Here is a 17,500-nt window from a genome sequence, read left to right on the forward strand (position 1 = left end):
ATATATATATATATATATATTAGGGCTGGGCAACGATTAAAAAATGTAATCGAAGTTAATCGCACTATTTCTCTGATTAATCGCGATTAACTGCATTGTATACGCAAAGCCCAATAATGAATTCAAAAGTAGTGTGTAGTGCACCTTTATTGGAATATTCTCCCACATGAACAAAAACGCCAAAACATTTGTTGTGCAAACACAATTTAAATCAGTCCTTGTTAAACAGTAGCCGTTAAATAGCATATTTTATGAAAATCAACTCAAAAAATGTAAATACAAACATTTAAGTTTATTACTACCACTGCCAGGGTATTTAAGTTATCCTGCTTGTTATGGAAAATAAATATAATCTACATACAAATCTCTGAGCCACAATCATAACATCTGAACAGGCAATTTCTGAGGTAACAGCAGGAACATTTTTTTCATCGGGGATCATATGTTTAAAAAACCTATATTATAGGTAGTGGGCTGTTTTAGGGAATTTTTGATCAAATTATCCGTAGTAGCAATATTAATAATGTTGTGTTTATTCTGCGTAGTGCATTTAAAATAATTATGACCATATCTAGGAATTGATATGATGGGAATTTTCCGATTGTTTGCTTGGTGCTTTGATAAACTGAACGCGTCATATACATGGTACTATATTGTGATGTTATGAGCCAGGGAAAAAAAGAACTACCCAGCATGCAACAGGAGTCACGAGAATGCGCGGTAGCCCGGTATAGGTTGTGTCGCCATGACGGCATCTTGTATGTTGTGATATGCACGCTCTGAAAGCAAACGTTAAGAACTCAGCCAACACTCCTCGTCTGCATTATTCATAAATAGACAGACAACACATATACTCCGCTGCTTCACAGGCCGCTGGATGTAGCCGGCAAAGTATTCCCATGCTAGCTAGCCGGTCTAGCAAGCACGCGTCATTCAGTCCAAAACGGCCCGATCTATCCACATTCAGAATTGTCTGGCGGTCGTAAGTGATCCCGGAGTGACCACGCTGTAAGCCAGCCATGGAATTTGCAGAATTGTCCGGTATTTTTGCCAAATGTTCCATCTTTACCAAGAGCCCCTCGACGCCGGGCGACGCCATCTTGTTAAGAAAAGGCGTTAACAAAATAAAAGCATGTAAACAACATACGCAAATGTGCGATAAAATAATTGTCGGCGTTAATAGATTGATGAGTTAACTCATAATTAACGCATTCATTTGCCCACCCCTAATATATATATATATAATCAACATTCCAAATAATACATTGGGAGAATCTGTTTGAATATATTCTGAATCGTTCGGTGCTCAAAGATTCACACCGCAACTAACCAGCTGTTTTTCCCAAAATACTTTCTAATTGCAATAAGAATATGTTCATTTATGTGGAGGCACTTTCATCATCATGCAAAACAACACAACTTCTTGTTTAATCACAACACACTTTCTGTTTGTATTGTTGACAAGTTGTCATGGACATCAGTGTCTTTTACTTCTAAGCAGCACTTAAGTGTTTACTCCGCTTAGTTATTCTGTCAGACACACACACACACACACACACACACACACACACACACATACACACACACACACACACACACACACACACTAATAAACAAGCCTGAGGCTTTATAATCTGACTCCATGCTGCTAATGAACATTGTCATTTTGATTATAGCCATTTATCCCTGACACAACACACACACACACACACACACACACACACACACACACACACATGTTTGGCTCGTAATTCTCCGTCACTCAGTTAAGCATCATACTCGTTAATTTGAAAAGTGTGGCATGGCATTGTCTTGCTGAAATAAGCAGGGGCGTCCATGATAACATCACTTGGATTGCAACATATGTTGTTCCAAAACCTGTATGTACCTTTCAGCATGAATGGTGACTTCGCAGATGTGTAAGTTACCCATGCCTTGGGCACTAATACACCCCCATACCATCACACATGCTGCCTTTTACACTTTACACCTAGAACAATCCAGATGGTTATTTTCCTCTTTGGTCCACAGTTTCCAAAAACAATTTGAAATGTGGACTCTCCAGACCACATAACACTTTTCCACTTTGCATCAATCCATCTTAGATGAGCTCATGCCCAGAGAAGCGTTTCTGGGTGTTGTTGATAAATGGCTGTGGCTTTGCATAGGAGAGTTTTAACTTGCACTTACAGATGTGGCGGCCAACTGTAGTTACTGACAGTGGTTTTCTGAATTGTTCTTGAGCCCATGTGGTGATATCCTTTACACACTGATGTGGCTGTTTGATGCAGTAGCGCCTGAGGGAACCAAGGTGCGTAATATCATGGCTTACGTGCAGTGATTTCTCCACATTCCCTGAACCTTTTGATGATATTACGGAGCGTCGATGTTGTTCTTAAACAATTTGCTCAGGCATTTGTTGACAAAGTGGTGACCCTCACCCCGTCCTTGTTTGTGAATGAGTGAGCATTTCATGGAAGCTGCTTTTATATCCAATCATGGCACCCACCTGTTCCCAATTAGCCTGTTCACCTGTGGGATGTTCCAAATAAGTTTTTTGATGAGCATGCCTCATCTGTCTCAGTCTTGTTTGCCACTTGTGCCAGATTTTTTTAAACATCCAAACATTCCAAATGAGCTAATTTAATAACTACTTCATGAAGAGGACCGCAGTTTCAAATGCCCAAGGGTGCTCGCTACTCGCTTCCAGCCATTTATCAACAACACCCAGAAAATAAAAATTAAGTTTCTCAGTTCGAATATTAAATTTCTTGTCTTTGCAGTCTATTGAATTGAATATAAGTTGAAAAGGATTTGCAAATCATTTATTCTCTTTTTATTTACCAATTACACAATGTGACAACTTCACTGCTTTTGGGCTTTGTACATATATATATGTGAAAGTATCCAAAAATGCGTGTGTCGGGAGGTGAGAGAAAGGTGAGAGTGAGAGTGGAGAAGGTGTGAGAACAAACAGGATTAAAAGCGTGACAAAGACAATAAAAAACAACAACCAAAAAAAAGGAGATGAAAAGAGGATATCAAGGAAAACATTTCGCCCGCAGGATGAAGAAGAGACTACGTTTACTCGTCTGCAAGATGTGTGTGTGTGTGTGTGTGTGTGTGTGTGTGTGTGTGTGTGTGTGTGTGTGTGTGTGTGTGTGTGTGTGTGTGTGTACACAGGAAAGATAAGATCTGGACTGCAGGCTCAAGCATGAAAGGACAAAGAAAAGAGGACCACAACGTCACAGATTGTTTTCTTTCCAAGACTCGCTGAGCGAGACTAAAGTCTGGAGACTCCACATCTTGATCGATGATGGACTAAACCGGTGAGCGGAGGACAGCGTCTCTTTCAGGGAGCAGAGTCAAGAGTACAATCAGTCTCTCTGGATATGCACAACACGTGCTGATGGTCAGAAAGTGCACACTATGTACACACAAGGGTCATGTGGCCCACTCGGTGTGATCGATCAGGACCGGTCACGCTTCTCCCGTGAGCACGTGCAAACTCGAGAATGTTAACGTGTAAAAAAAACAAAACATTCTGCAATATCCTTTTATAACTGCTGGATGACTAAAAACAATTACATTGGTGCATTTTATTGTCTGCTGGCTTTTAATTTGTTTTGATATTTTTAATTAAGGACATATTATGAAATATCTCCTATATGAAACATTTTCTTTAATGTGCATTTTCTTGCGTTTGGATCATGCCAGACACATTTAAGTCATTTATTTGTTAATCTTTTTTTTTTTTAATCTTATTAAAAAAATAAATGTGACTGCTTATGAGTTTGACCCAGGAAAAAAAAATTGAAAATGACAATATATTCTCCGTCACTTTGCAAAATGTCAATCATACGAAACCCGGCATGAAAAACGAGAGGAAGGCCACACAAAATAAACGTGTTTACTGTTTCCTGCAGGACCGCAATCTACAAAGCCCAAAAGCAGGGAAGTTGTCACGTTGTGTAAATGGTAGATTAAAAGAGAATACAATAATTTGCAAACCCTTTTCAACTTATATTCAATTGAATAAACTGCAAAGACAATATATTTAATATTCAAACTGAGAAACTTCATTTTTATTCTCTGGGTGTTGTTGATAAATGGCTGGAAGTGAGTAGCGTGGGCCCTTTGGCTTTTGAAACTGTGGCCCTCTTCATGATGTAGTTATTATGTTAGCTTATTTGGAATTTGATGCCTGCAACGCGTTTCAAAAAAGCTGGCATAAGTGGCAAAAAAGACTGAGAAAGTTGAGGAATTCTCTTCAAAGACTTATTTGGAACATCCCACAGGTGAACAGGCTAATTGGGAACAGGTGCGTGCCATGATTGGCTATAAAAGCAGTTTCCATGAAATGCTCACTCGTTCACAAACAAGGACGGGGCGAAGGTCACCACTTTGTCAACAAATGCCTCAGCAAATTGTTTAAGAACAACATTTATTCACCAGCTATTGCAAGGAATTTAGGGATTTCACCATCCACGCTCCGAAATATCATAAAAAGGTCCAGAAAATATGGAGAAACCACTGCACGTGAGTTATGATATCACGCACCTTGGATCCATCCATCATCTTCCGCTTAACCGAGGTCGGGTCGCGGGGGCAACAGCCTAAGCAGGGAAACCCAGACTTCCCTCTCCCCAGACACTTCGTCTAGCTCTTCCCGGGGGATCCCGAGGCGTTCCCAGGCCAGCCGGGAGACGTAGTCTTCCCAACGTGTCCTGGGTCTTCCCCGTGGCCTCCTACCGGTTGGACGTGCCCTCCTACCGGTTGGACGTGCCCTAAACACCTCCCTAGGGAGGCGTTCGGGTGGCATCCTGACCAGATGCCCGAACCACCTCATCTGGCTCCTCTTGATGTGAAGGAGCAGCGGCTTTACTTTGAGTCCCTCCCGGATGGCAGAGCTTCTCACCCTATCTCTAAGGGAGAGCCCCGCCACACGGCGGAGGAAACTCATTTCGGCCGCTTGTACCCGTGATCTTATCCTTTCGGTCATGACCCAAAGCTCATGACCATAGGTGAGGATGGGAACATAGATCGACCGGTAAATTGAGAGCTTTGCCTTCCGGCTCAGCTCCTTCTTCACCACAACGGATCGGTACAACGTCCGCATTACTGAAGACGCCGCACCGATCCGCCTGTCGATCTCACGATCCACTCTTCCCTCACTCGTGAACAAGACTCCTAGGTATTTGAACTCCTCCACTTGGGGCAGGGTCTCCTCCCCAACCCGGAGATGGCATTCCACCCTTTTCCGGGCGAGAACCATGGACTTGGACTTGGGGGTGCGGATTCTCATTCCGGTCGCTTCACACTCGGCTGCGAACCGATCCAGCGAGAGCTGAAGATCCCGGTCAGATGAAGCCATCAGGACCACATCATCTGCAAAAAGCAGAGACCTAATCCTGCGGTTACCAAACCGGAACCCCTCAACGCCTTGACTGCGCCTAGAAATTCTGTCCATAAAAGTTATGAACAGAATCGGTGACAAAGGACAGCCTTGGCGGAGTCCAACCCTCACTGGAAATGTGTTCGACTTACTGCCGGCAATGCGGACCAAGCTCTGGCACTGATCGTACAGGGAACGGACCGCCACAATAAGACAGTCCGATACCCCATACTCTCTGAGCACTCCCCACAGGACTTCCCGAGGGACACGGTCGAATGCCTTCTCCAAGTCCACAAAGCACATGTAGACTGGTTGGGCAAACTCCCATGCACCCTCAAGAACCCTGCCGAGAGTATAGAGCTGGTCCACAGTTCCACGACCAGGACGAAAACCACACTGTTCCTCCTGAATCCGAGGTTCGACTATCCGACGTAGCCTCCTCTCCAGTACACCTGAATAAACCTTACCGGGAAGGCTGAGGAGTGTGATCCCACGATAGTTGGAACACACCCTCCGGTCCCCCTTCTTAAAGAGAGGAACCACCACCCCGGTCTGCCAATCCAGAGGTACCGCCGCAGTTGAGGTCAGCAGAACACCATCCGCACCATACACGGTGTTGATAGTGCACTGCTTCCCCTTCCTGAGGCGGCGTATGGTGGTCCAGAATCGCTTCGAAGCCGTCCGGAAGTCGTTTTCCATGGCTTCCCCGAACTCCTCCCATGTTCGAGTTTTTGCCTCCGCGACCGCTGAAGCTGCACACCGCTTGGCCTGTCGGTACCTGTCCACTGCCTCCGGAGTCCTATGAGCCAAAAGGACCCGATAGGACTCCTTCTTCAGCTCGACGGCATCCCTCACCGCTGGTGTCCACCAAGGGGTTTTAGGATTGCCGCCCCGACAGGCACCAACTACCTTGCGGCCACAGCTCCGATCTACCGCCTCGACAATAGAGGTGCGGAACATGGTCCACTCGGACTCAATGTCCAGCACCTCCCTTGTGACATGTTCAAAGTTCTTCCGGAGGTGGGAATTGAAACTTTGTCTGACAGGAGACTCTGCCAGACGTTCCCAGCAGACCCTCACAATGCGTTTGGGCCTCCCAGGTCTGTCCGGCATCCTCCCCCACCATCGCAGCCAACTCACCACCAGGTGGTGATCGGTAAAAAGCTCCGCCCCTCTCTTCACCCGAGTGTCCAAAACATGAGAACGCAAATCCGATGACACAACTACAAAGTCGATCATGGAACTGCGGCCTAGGGTGTCCTGGTGCCAAGTGCACATATGGACACCCTTATGTTTGAACATGGTGTTTGTTATGGACAAACTGTGACGAGCACAAAAGTCCAATAACAAAACACCACTCGGGTTCAGATCCGGGCGGCCATTCTTCCCAATCACGCCTCTCCAGGTTTCACTGTCGTTGCCAACGTGAGCGTTGAAGTCTCCCAGTAGGACAAGGGAATCACCCGGGGGGAGCACTTTCCAGTACTCCCTCGAGTGTTCCCAAAAAGGGTGGGTACTCTGAACTGCTGTTTGGTGCATAAGCACAAACAACAGTCAGGACCCGTCCCCCCACCCGAAGGCGGAGGGAGGCTACCCTTTCGTCCACCGGGTTGAACTCCAACGAAAAAAGGCTTTGAGCCGGGGAGAAACAAGAATTGCCATCTCACTGCCGGCAACGCCAGAGTGGAAAAGGGTCCAATCCCTCTCGAGAGAAGTGGTTCCAGAGCCCTTGCTGTGCGTCGAAGTGAGTCCGACTATATCCAGCCGGAATTTCTCGACTTCGCGCACTAGCTCAGGCTCTTTCCCCCCCAGTGACGTGACGTTCCACGTCCCAAGAGCTAGCTTCTGTAGCCGAGGATCGGACCGCCAAGTGCCCTGCCTTCGGCTGTCGCCCAGCTCACATTGCACCCGACCTCTATGGCCCCTGCTATGGGTGGTGAGCCCATTGGAGGGGTGACCCACGTTGACTCTTCGGGCTGTGCTCGGCCGGGCCCCATGGGAACAGGCCCGGCCACCAGGCGCTCGCCATCGTGCCCCACCTCCGGGCCTGGCTCCAGAGGGGGGCCCCGGTGACCCGCGTCCGGGCGAGGGAAATCTGGGTCCCTACCTTGGATCCCTGCATCAAAAAGCCACATCAGTGTGTGAAGGATATCACCACATGGGCTCAGGAACACTTCAGAAAACTACTGTCAGTAACTACAGTTGGTTGCTACATCTGTAAGTGCCAAAGCCATTTGTCAACAACACCCAGAAACGTTTCTCTGGGCATGAGCTCATCTAAGATGGACTGGTGCAAAGTGAAAAAGTGTTCTGTGGTCTGACGTGTCCACATTTCAAATTGTTTTCCTAAACTGTGGACGTTGTGTGCTTTGGAACAAAGAGGAAAAGAACCATCCGGATTGTTTTATGTGTGTATATATTAGGGGTGGGCAAATTAATGCATTAATTATGAGTTAACTCATCAATCTATTAACGCCGACAATTATTTTATCGCACATTTGGGTATGTTGTTTACATGCTTTTATTTTGTTAACGCCTTTTCTTAAAAAGATGGCGTCGCCCGGATGGGCTTCGTTGTCGAGGGGCTCTTGGTAAAAATGGAACATTTTGCAAAAATACCGGACAATTCTTCAAATTTCATGGCTGGCTTACAGCGTGGTCACTCCAGGATCACTTACGACCGCCAGACAATTCTGGATGTGGCTAGATCGGGCCGTTTTGGACTGAATGACGCGTGCTTGCTAGACCGGCTAGCTAGCATGGGAATACTTTGCTGGCTACATCCAGCGGCCTATAATATAGGTTTTTCAAACATAAGATCCCTGATAAAAAAAATGTTTCTGCTGTTACCTCAGAAATTGCCTGTTCATGTGTTATGATTGTGGCTCAGAGATTTGTATGTAGATTATATTTATTTTCCATAACAAACAGGATAACTTAAATACCCTGGCAGTGGCAATAAGCTTAAATGTTTGTATTTACATTTTTTGAGTTGATTTTCATAAAATATGCTATTTAACTGCTACTGTTTAACAAGGACTGATTTAAATTGTGTTTGCACAACAAATGTTTTGGCGCTTTTGTTCATGTGAGAGAATATTCCAATAAAGGTGCACTACACACTACTTTTGAAATCATTATTGGGCTTTGCGTATACAATGCAGTTAATCACGATTAATCTGAGAAATAGTGCGATTAACTTCGATTAAAATTTTTAATTGTTGCCCAGCCGTAATATATATATATATATATTAAGGGTGTGGGAAAAATTGATTCAAATACGAATCGCGATTCTCACTTTGTGCGATTCAGAATCGATTCTAATTTTTTTTTAAATCGACTTTTTTTTTTTTTTTTTAAATCAATCCAACCAAACAATACACAGCAATACCATAACAATACAATCAAATTCCAAAACCAAACCTGACCCAGCAACATTCAGAACTGCAATAAACAGAGCAATTGAGAGGAGACACAAACAAGATACAGAACAAACCAAAAGTAGTGAAAAAAAATGAATATTATCAACAACAGTATCAATATTAGTTATAATTTCAGCACAGCAGTGATTAAAAATACCTCATTGACATTATCATTAGACATTTATAAAAAAAAAATAAAAAAAAGAACAATAGTGTCACAGTGGCTTACACTTGCATCGTATCTCATAAGCTTGACAACACACTGTGTCCAATGTTTTCACAAAGATGAAATAAGTCATATTTTTGGTCCGTTTAATAGTTAAAAACAAATTTACATTATTGAGGCCACGAGGAAGACCCAGGACATGTTGGTAAGACTGTGTCTCCCGGCTGGCCTGGGAACGCTTTGGGATCCCCCGGGCAGAGCTGGACCAAGTGGCTGGTAAGAGGGAAGTCTGGGCTTCCCTGCTTAGGCTGCTGCCCCCGCGACATGACCTCGGATAAGCGAAAGAAGATCGATGGATAGATGCAATAAGTTGATAAAACATTGTCTTTTACAATTATAAAAGCTTTTTTTTTAAATCCACTACTCTGCCAGCATGTCAGCAGACTGGGGTAAATCCTGCTGAAATCCTATGTATTAAATAAATACAGAATCGTTTTGAATCGAAAATAAGTATTTGGTCAATAACAAAAATTCAACTCAATACTTTGTAATATAATCTTTATTGGCAATAACAGAGGTCAAACGATTACAATAGGTCTTTACCAGGTTTGCACACACAGTAGCTGGTATTTTGGCCCATTCCTCTATGCAGATCTTCTCGAGAGCAGTGATGTTTTGGGGCTGTCGCCCAGCAACACGGACTTTCAACTCCCTCCACAGATTTTCTATGGGGTTGAGGTTTGGGGCCTGGCTAGGGCACTACAGCACTTTCAATTGCTTCTTATGGAGCCATTCCTTCGTTGCCCGGGCGGTGTCTTTGGGATCATTGTCATGCTGGAAGACCCAGCCACGTTTCATCTTCAAAGCTCTCACTGATGGAAGGATGTTTTGGCTCGAAATCTCACGATACATGGCCCCATTTATTCTTTCCTTAACACAGATCAGTCGTCCTGTCCCCTTAGCAGAAAATCAGCCCCAAAACATGATGTTTCCACCTCCATGCTTCACAGTAGGTATGGTGTTCTTGGGATGCAACTCAGTATTCTTCTTCCTCCAAACACGACAAGTTGAGTTTGTACCAAAAAGTTATATTTTGATTTCATCTGACGACATGACATTCTCCCAATCCTTCAACTGTATCATCCATGTGCTCTCTGGCAAACTTCAGACGGGCCTGGACATGCACTGGCTTAAGCAGGGGTACACGTCAGGCATTGCAGGATTTGATTCCCTGTCGGCGTAGTGTGTTACTGATGGTAACTTTTGTTACTTTGGTCCCAGCTCTCTGCAGGTCATTCACCAGTTCCCCCCGTGTGGTTCTGGGATTTTTGCTCACCGTTCTCATGATCATTTTGATCCTTCAGGATGAGATCTTGCGTGGAGCCCCAGATCGAGGGAGATTATCAGTGGTCTTGTATGTCTTCCATTTTCTGATAATTGCTCCCACAGTTAATTTTTTTCAAACCAAGCTGCTTGCCTATTGTAGATTAACTCTTCCCAGTCTGGTGCAGGTCTACTATTATTTTCCTGGTGTCCTTCGACAGCTCATTGGTTTTTTGCCATAGTGGAGTTCGGAGTCTGACTGTTTGAGGCTGTGGACAGGTGTCTTTTATACAGATAACGAGTTCAAAGAGTACCATTAATACAGGTAACGAGTGGAAGACATAAAAGCTTCTCAAAGAAAAAGTTACAGGTCTGTGAGAGCCAGAGATCTTCCTTGTTTGAAGTGACCAAATACTTATTTTCCACCATAATTCACAAATAAATTCTTTAAAATTCCTACAATGTGAATTCTGGATTTTTTTTTCACATTCTGTCTCTCACAGTTGAAGTGTACCTATGATGAAGATTACAGACCTCTGTCATCATTTTGAGTGGGAGAACTTGCACAATCGGTGACTGACTAAATACTTTTTTGCCCCACTGTATATACATAGCTGAGATAGGCGCCAGCGCCCCCCACTACCCCAACAGGGAAAAAGCGGTAGGAAATGGATGGATGGATATTGTAGCAAGTCTCGTACCTGCGTCTTCTGGATCAGTGACTTTTCCGCACACTTCACACAGCGGTTTACAATTTTTCATCTTTACACACAATAATAATTTAGGCTTTGCAGCCCGTATTTGCAATACTCCAAGCGAGTCCTTCTTGTATCTGGCTTTTCAGCATGCTCCTCTCCGTGTCGTCCGTCCTTTTCATCACGGTCTCCCACGCTGCTAATAAAGGAACAGGTAATTAGATAACTCGTTCCAGCTGAGATTATCCACTCACCTGTCAGCTGCTTCATGACCGATTTCTGCACACACCCCGCCCACAGGGAACGCGCGGACAACGCCCCCTGCCACATGCCTCCACCGCCGGACTCAGGCCGGGCACCCGTCCAGCCGCAACCCCCCCCCCCCCCCTCTCCCCTGGACGAGAAAGGGAGTCGGCCACGGCCATCCGCGCGCCCGGCTTGTGGACCACCCGGAAATTGTAGGGTTGTAAAGCCAGGTACCACCGGGGGATCCGCGCATTGGCGTCCTTTATGCAGTGGAGCCATTGTAGCGGTTTGTGGTCTGAGTAGAGACTGAAGGCGCGCCCCAGCAGGTAGTAGCGGAGGGCTCCCACCGCCCACCGGATGGCGAGGCACTCCCTCTCCACTGTGCTGTACCTCGCCTCGCGGTCCGACAGCTTTCGGCTGATGTAGAGTACGGGGCGGTCGAGGCCCTCCAGCCGCTGGGACAGCACCGCCCCTAGTCCCTGGCTCGACGCGTCCGCCTGCAGACAAAAAGGGATGTCAAATTTTGGCATGAGCAGTACCGGTTCCTCACAGAGTGCTGTTTTCACCTTCTCAAACGCCCGCTGGCACTGCTCCATCCACTGGACCAGTTCTGGAGCACCCTCTCGGGTAAGGTCAGCCAGTGGGGTGGTCCAGTCCACGAATTGGGGAATGAACCGGCGGTAATAGCCTGCCAACCCCAAAAACTGCCTCACCTCCTTTTTTGTCTTGGGAGGTGGACACGCCGCAATGGCCGCCGTTTTGTCCACTTGGGGCCGCACCTACCCCCCCTCCAAGTGGTACCCCAGATACTGCACCTCCCTCCGGCCAACAGCGCACTTCGCCGGGTTGGCGGTGAGCCCCGCCCGCCTCAGGGACTCGAGCACCGCCCCCACCCGCCGCATGTGCTGTTCCCAGCTGCTACTCTGGATGATTACGTCATCCAGGTAGGCAGCCGCCTATGCCGCATGGGGTCGCAGCACCCGGTCCATGAGGCGCTGGAACATGGCAGGCGCACCGAACAAGCCAAACAGAAGTGTCACAAATTGGTACAAACCTTCCGGAGTGGCAAATGCTGTTTTTTCTCGGGACTCTGGAGACAAGGGAATCTGCCAGTAGCCCTTCGTCAAATCCAGTGTCGTAAAAAAACGAGCCGTGCCCAGCCAATCTAGGAGCTCGTCGACCCGAGGCATTGGGTACGCGTCAAAACGTGAAATGTCGTACACCCTGTGGTAATCCACACAGAACCGCACAGTTCCATCCTTCTTCCCCACTAAGACGATGGGACTGCACCATGCGCTGTGGGATTCTTCTATCACCACCAACTCAAGCATAGTTTTTATTTCCTCCCGAACCACTTTACGCTTGTGTTCGGGCAGCCGATATGGCCGAGACCGCACCGTAACCCCCGGGCTGGTCTCTATGTGATGTTGGATAAGATCCGTGCGCCCTGGCCGAGAGGATAACACATCTGAGTAGGGCCGCTGTAATTCAGCCACCTCCGCTCTTTGCGCCAATGTGAGATGGTCATCACAGGGAAGCTGAGTGGTCGGGCCAGAGCGCGGGCTCTCTGGCCCCAACTGCTCCTCCTCCCCCCCCTCTACTGTTACCATGGCGACAGGCTCTGCCTCTCTCTATGCCTTCAGCAGGTTCAAATGATAAATTTGGGTGTCTCCGCGTCGGTCCGAGCGCCGGACCTCATAATCGACATCCCCCACTTGCTGTGTGACCTCAAAGGGTCCTTGCCACTTCGCAGGTAATTTGGAGCTTGACGTTGGAAGCAACACAAGCACTTTTTCTCCCGGTGAAAATTTACGCAGTTGGGCCCGCTTATCATACGTGCGCTGTTGACGCTCTTGGGTAAGGCGCAAATTCTCCTGTGACAAGTGCCCCACCTTGTGGAGTTTTGCCCGCATGTCCAAGACGTATTGAATCTCCTTTTTGCTGGAGCTTGGACCGTCCTCCCAGCTTTCCTTAATGACGTCCAATACTCCGCGGTGCCTTCGGCCGTACAGCAACTCGAACGGTGCAAAACCAAGGGAGGCCTGAGGTACCTCCCGCATCGCAAACATCAGTGGGTCCAACCATTTATCCCAATTTTGTTTGTCCTCGTGCATAAATTTACGGATAATGGATTTCAGCGTTTTATTAAATCTCTCCACCAGCCCGTCCGTTTGTGCATGGTATACGCTGGTGCGGATGGACTTAATCCCCAGTAACTCGTAAAGTTCCTTTATCGTGCGTGACATAAAGGACGTGCCCTGGTCCGTCAAAATCTCTTTCGGGATTCCGACGCGGGAAATGACCGTGAAGAGTGCTTGCGCCACTCTCTTGGCAAAGATGGAGCGCAGCGGCACTGTTTCAGGATACCGCATTGCGTAATCCACCAGAACTAATACAAAACGGTATCCCCGTGTGCTCGGGTTAAATGGTCCGATGAGGTCCATCCCAATTCTTTCGAACGGGACCTCCATGAGTGGTAATGGGCGTAAAGGCGCCTTTGGAATGGCCGCGGGGTTCACCCGCTGGCAGTCCGGGCAGGCCGCGCACCATAGGCGTATGTCTGCCAGGAGGCCCGGTCAATAGAATCGGACCCTGACCCGATTAAGTGTTTTATCATATCCTAAGTGGCCAGACATGGGATTGAAATGTGCCGCCTGGAAAACAATTTCCCGGCGGCATTTCGGCACCAACAATTGGGTGTATTCTTCCCCGGTTTGCGTGTCACGGCCCACTCGATACAGTCTGTCCCTAATAATGGAAAAATGGGGGAATACCCGCGCTTTCCCCGGGCGCACCAGCTGACCGTCCACAAAATCGACCTGATCCCAGGCCTCGTTTCATCACGGGCCTGCTCGAGGGGAAAATCCTCCGTAGGTTGCCATCGGGGGGATGGGGGGGCCTCCCACGAAGCCCCCACCGGTTCCCGCTCGGCATTCCCGGATGAAACTGCGTCGCCGCTGAAAACGGCGCGGATACTCCCCTTGCCTACTATCCGTGAACGCACCCCTCCACATTGTGTCACCAAATGATTAAATCCCGGCCAATTCGTTCCTAAAATTATAGGGTGCGTAAGTTGCGCGCTTACGGCAACCTTAACTCTATGTTTTTGGGTTTGATATAAGATTTCCACTGGCACCATCGGATATTCGTGTATATCCCCATGCACACACCGTATTTTTATCCGTGTTGCCTGCCCTAAAGCCCTGGGTTGAACCAGGTTTGGGTGGATCATGGACTGCCTGCAACCCGAATCCACCATCGCCCGGTATGTACTCCCCTGTATCCTTACCGGTACGCAGTACGTCTCTCCCATATCGGGGGAGGGTGCTGGAGGTCCGACAACCCGCAACACCTGCCCAACCTCCATCACGGTGCACTCCTGGCGTAGGTGCCCCGGTTGTCTGCACCCCCAGCACACCGGCCCTGGCGTTTGAGTTGCCCTCCGCGAGGGAAGCCCCCCTTCAGCAGCGCCGGGACCCTGGAACACACATTAGTACATATTATTATTATTTTTTCTCTGTGAGTCCCCCGATGATGTATATGTCTGTGTATGTGTGTGTGTGTTGTGTTGTTGGATGTCTGTGTGGGAAACCTGCTTGCTGGCCCCCTGTAGTCCGGCCAGGGCCCTCCCCGTCTCTCCTGTCTTGCTCCCCCCCCACCGTGGGGCGAGTTGTCGTCGATGTGTCGGGGGGATTTTCCTGGCGGTCGCTGGCGTTGCCTCCCGGTGCACCGCCAGGTGCTCCTCCGCCAGTCTCACCGCGGTTTGGACATCCGGCGGACTGTGGTACCTGACCCACGCGGATGTTCTCGCTGGGATGCCGTCCAGGAACTGCTCCAGTACCACTGCTTCCAGCATCTTGGGGTCTTGGCCGTTGGCCTGGAGCCATCTGGTTGCGGCATCCCTCAGCCGGTGAGAGAAGATGAAGGGCCGGCCCTCCGACGCCAGCTTCATGGCCCGGAATTGCCGGCGATGATCCTCCGGGCTGCTGCCTACTAGGTCGAGGATGGCGTGCCTTTGATTGGTGTATTGCGTGCGGGCCGACGCTGGGAGACTCAACGCCGCCCGCTGCGCCTCCCCCGCCAGGAGGGGCAGCAGCCTCGCTCCCCATTCTTCCTCCGGCCACTTACACGCTGCCGCCGTCGTCTCGAACACCTCCAAGAATGTTTGCGGGTCTTCCTCTTCCACCATCCGCTTCATGGATGTCGAGCCTCTTGCTGCCTCCGCCCGGCCCATCAACACTTCCAGCACCTTGGTCTGCTGCCGGCTCGCCGCTGAGACGTCTGACAGGACTTGACCTAACGCCTCCAGGGGGCTTGGTGCCGACATCTTTTCTTTGTTTCTTTGACGTTGGGCGCCACTGTAGCAAGTCTCGTACCTGCGTCTTCTGGATCAGTGACTTTTCCGCACACTTCACACAGCGGTTTACAATTTTTAATCTTTACACACAATAATCATTTAGGCTTTTCAGCCCGTATTTGCAATACTCTAAGCGAGTCCTTCTTGGATCTGGCTTTTCAGCACGCTCCTCTCCGTGTCGTCCGTCCTTTTCATCACGGTCTCCCGCGCTGCTAATAAAGGAACAGGTGATTAGATAACTCGTTCCAGCTGAGATTATCCACTCACCTGTCAGCTGCTTCATGACCGATTTCTGCACACACCCCGCCCGCAGGGAACGCGCGGACCACGCCCCCTGCCACAGATATATATATATATATTTTTTTTAATTAATTAATAATTAATTACTTTATTTATTTATTCATTCATTTTTCATTCATTTGTTTATTTATTCATTCATGTATTGTTCATTCATTTATTTATTGATGTATTGACTGATTGACTGAGTGATAGATTATTTATTGCTTCCTGTATGTGTGACATGGTGAGTCCCCAGCACAGACAGGGAGTGAGAGAGGGAATAAAAGTGTGTTGACCTCCTGTGTAGCGAGGGCGGCATCATGCACGCAATTAGAGTCCCAAAGCGGCCATGTTGCGGCGGCGGCCATTACAATGAGCTGTAATGGGGGCGTGTGTCGGAGGGATAAATGCTCCCTTGCAAGCCTCTAATCAAGATGGACTGGGCGTGATGATTACAATAATCTCCATCGTTAGGATGGATTTGAAACTTTCAAAGCTCCCTGAGCTTTATTTACGTGACCACTCCTGCTAACACGCGGCACATGCTAGCTTTCAGACAACACGCTATGTTGCTGTTAGCATGTTTCATATTCACTAAATAACATGACCTGGTAGCAATTGCAACCAATTATTAGTCGCACCAAAGTTGTCTTATTTGGGCATTTTGGGAAAAAATATTATTATTATAGTTATAGCTGAGATAGGCACCAGCGCCCCCCGCGACCCCATAGGGGAATAAGCGGTAGGAAATGGATGGATGGATAGTTATAATTATAATGACAAAAATCTGAATAATCAATATATTACTATAGCATACATAATATCATTATATATAACATGTATTATGATTAAAGACTACTACTACTACTACTACTATTACAACTACTACTACTACTACTACTACTACTACTACTACTACTAATAATAATAATAATAATAATAATGACGATAATTATACTAGTAATACTGCTTCTAGTACTGCTACCATTAAAAATAATAAAACTACTAATAATACAAATATTAATAATAATCACAATGAACAATAATAAAAATAATTATGATAATATTATTAACGAAGAATAATATTAACAATAAGCATATTAAGTTAAAAACAATAATAACAAATCATAATAATAATAACAAAAACAATAATAATGATTATAATAATAATACAAATAACGATAAAAATCATTATATTAATAAATATTAATAAATAATAATAATAATAATAATAAGAAGAAGAAGAAGAAGAAGATTTATAACAATGATTTTAATAATAGTGATGATAATAATTAATATAAATAACAATAATAATATTAATAATAAATATAATAAATGACAATATAATAAGATTAATAATAACAACATAATAAAAAATAAATATAATGGTGATGATAACAATGAATAATAATATTAATAATGATAATGACAATGAATAATAATAATCATAGTAATAATAATAACATTGAATAATAATAACAATAATAATAACAATAATAATGACACTACTAGTCATAATAATAACGATAATGATAATGACAATTATTAATAATAATTATAATGATAAAGATAATGACAATTATTAATAATAATAACGATAATAATGATAATAATGAT

At 46.4% G+C, this 17,500-nt stretch overlaps 1 protein-coding gene across 1 annotated transcript in view; it reads left to right on the plus strand.

Moving 5' to 3' along the window:
* si:dkey-215k6.1 (transmembrane protein 132B) overlaps positions 1-17,500 on the plus strand; it is a 258,278-nt gene that overhangs the window by 198,571 nt on the left and 42,207 nt on the right. The gene's annotated exons all lie outside the window — the stretch shown is intronic.

This window comes from Nerophis ophidion, linkage group LG01, assembly GCF_033978795.1.
Source record: "Nerophis ophidion isolate RoL-2023_Sa linkage group LG01, RoL_Noph_v1.0, whole genome shotgun sequence".
Classification (NCBI taxonomy): Eukaryota; Metazoa; Chordata; class Actinopteri; order Syngnathiformes; family Syngnathidae; genus Nerophis; species Nerophis ophidion.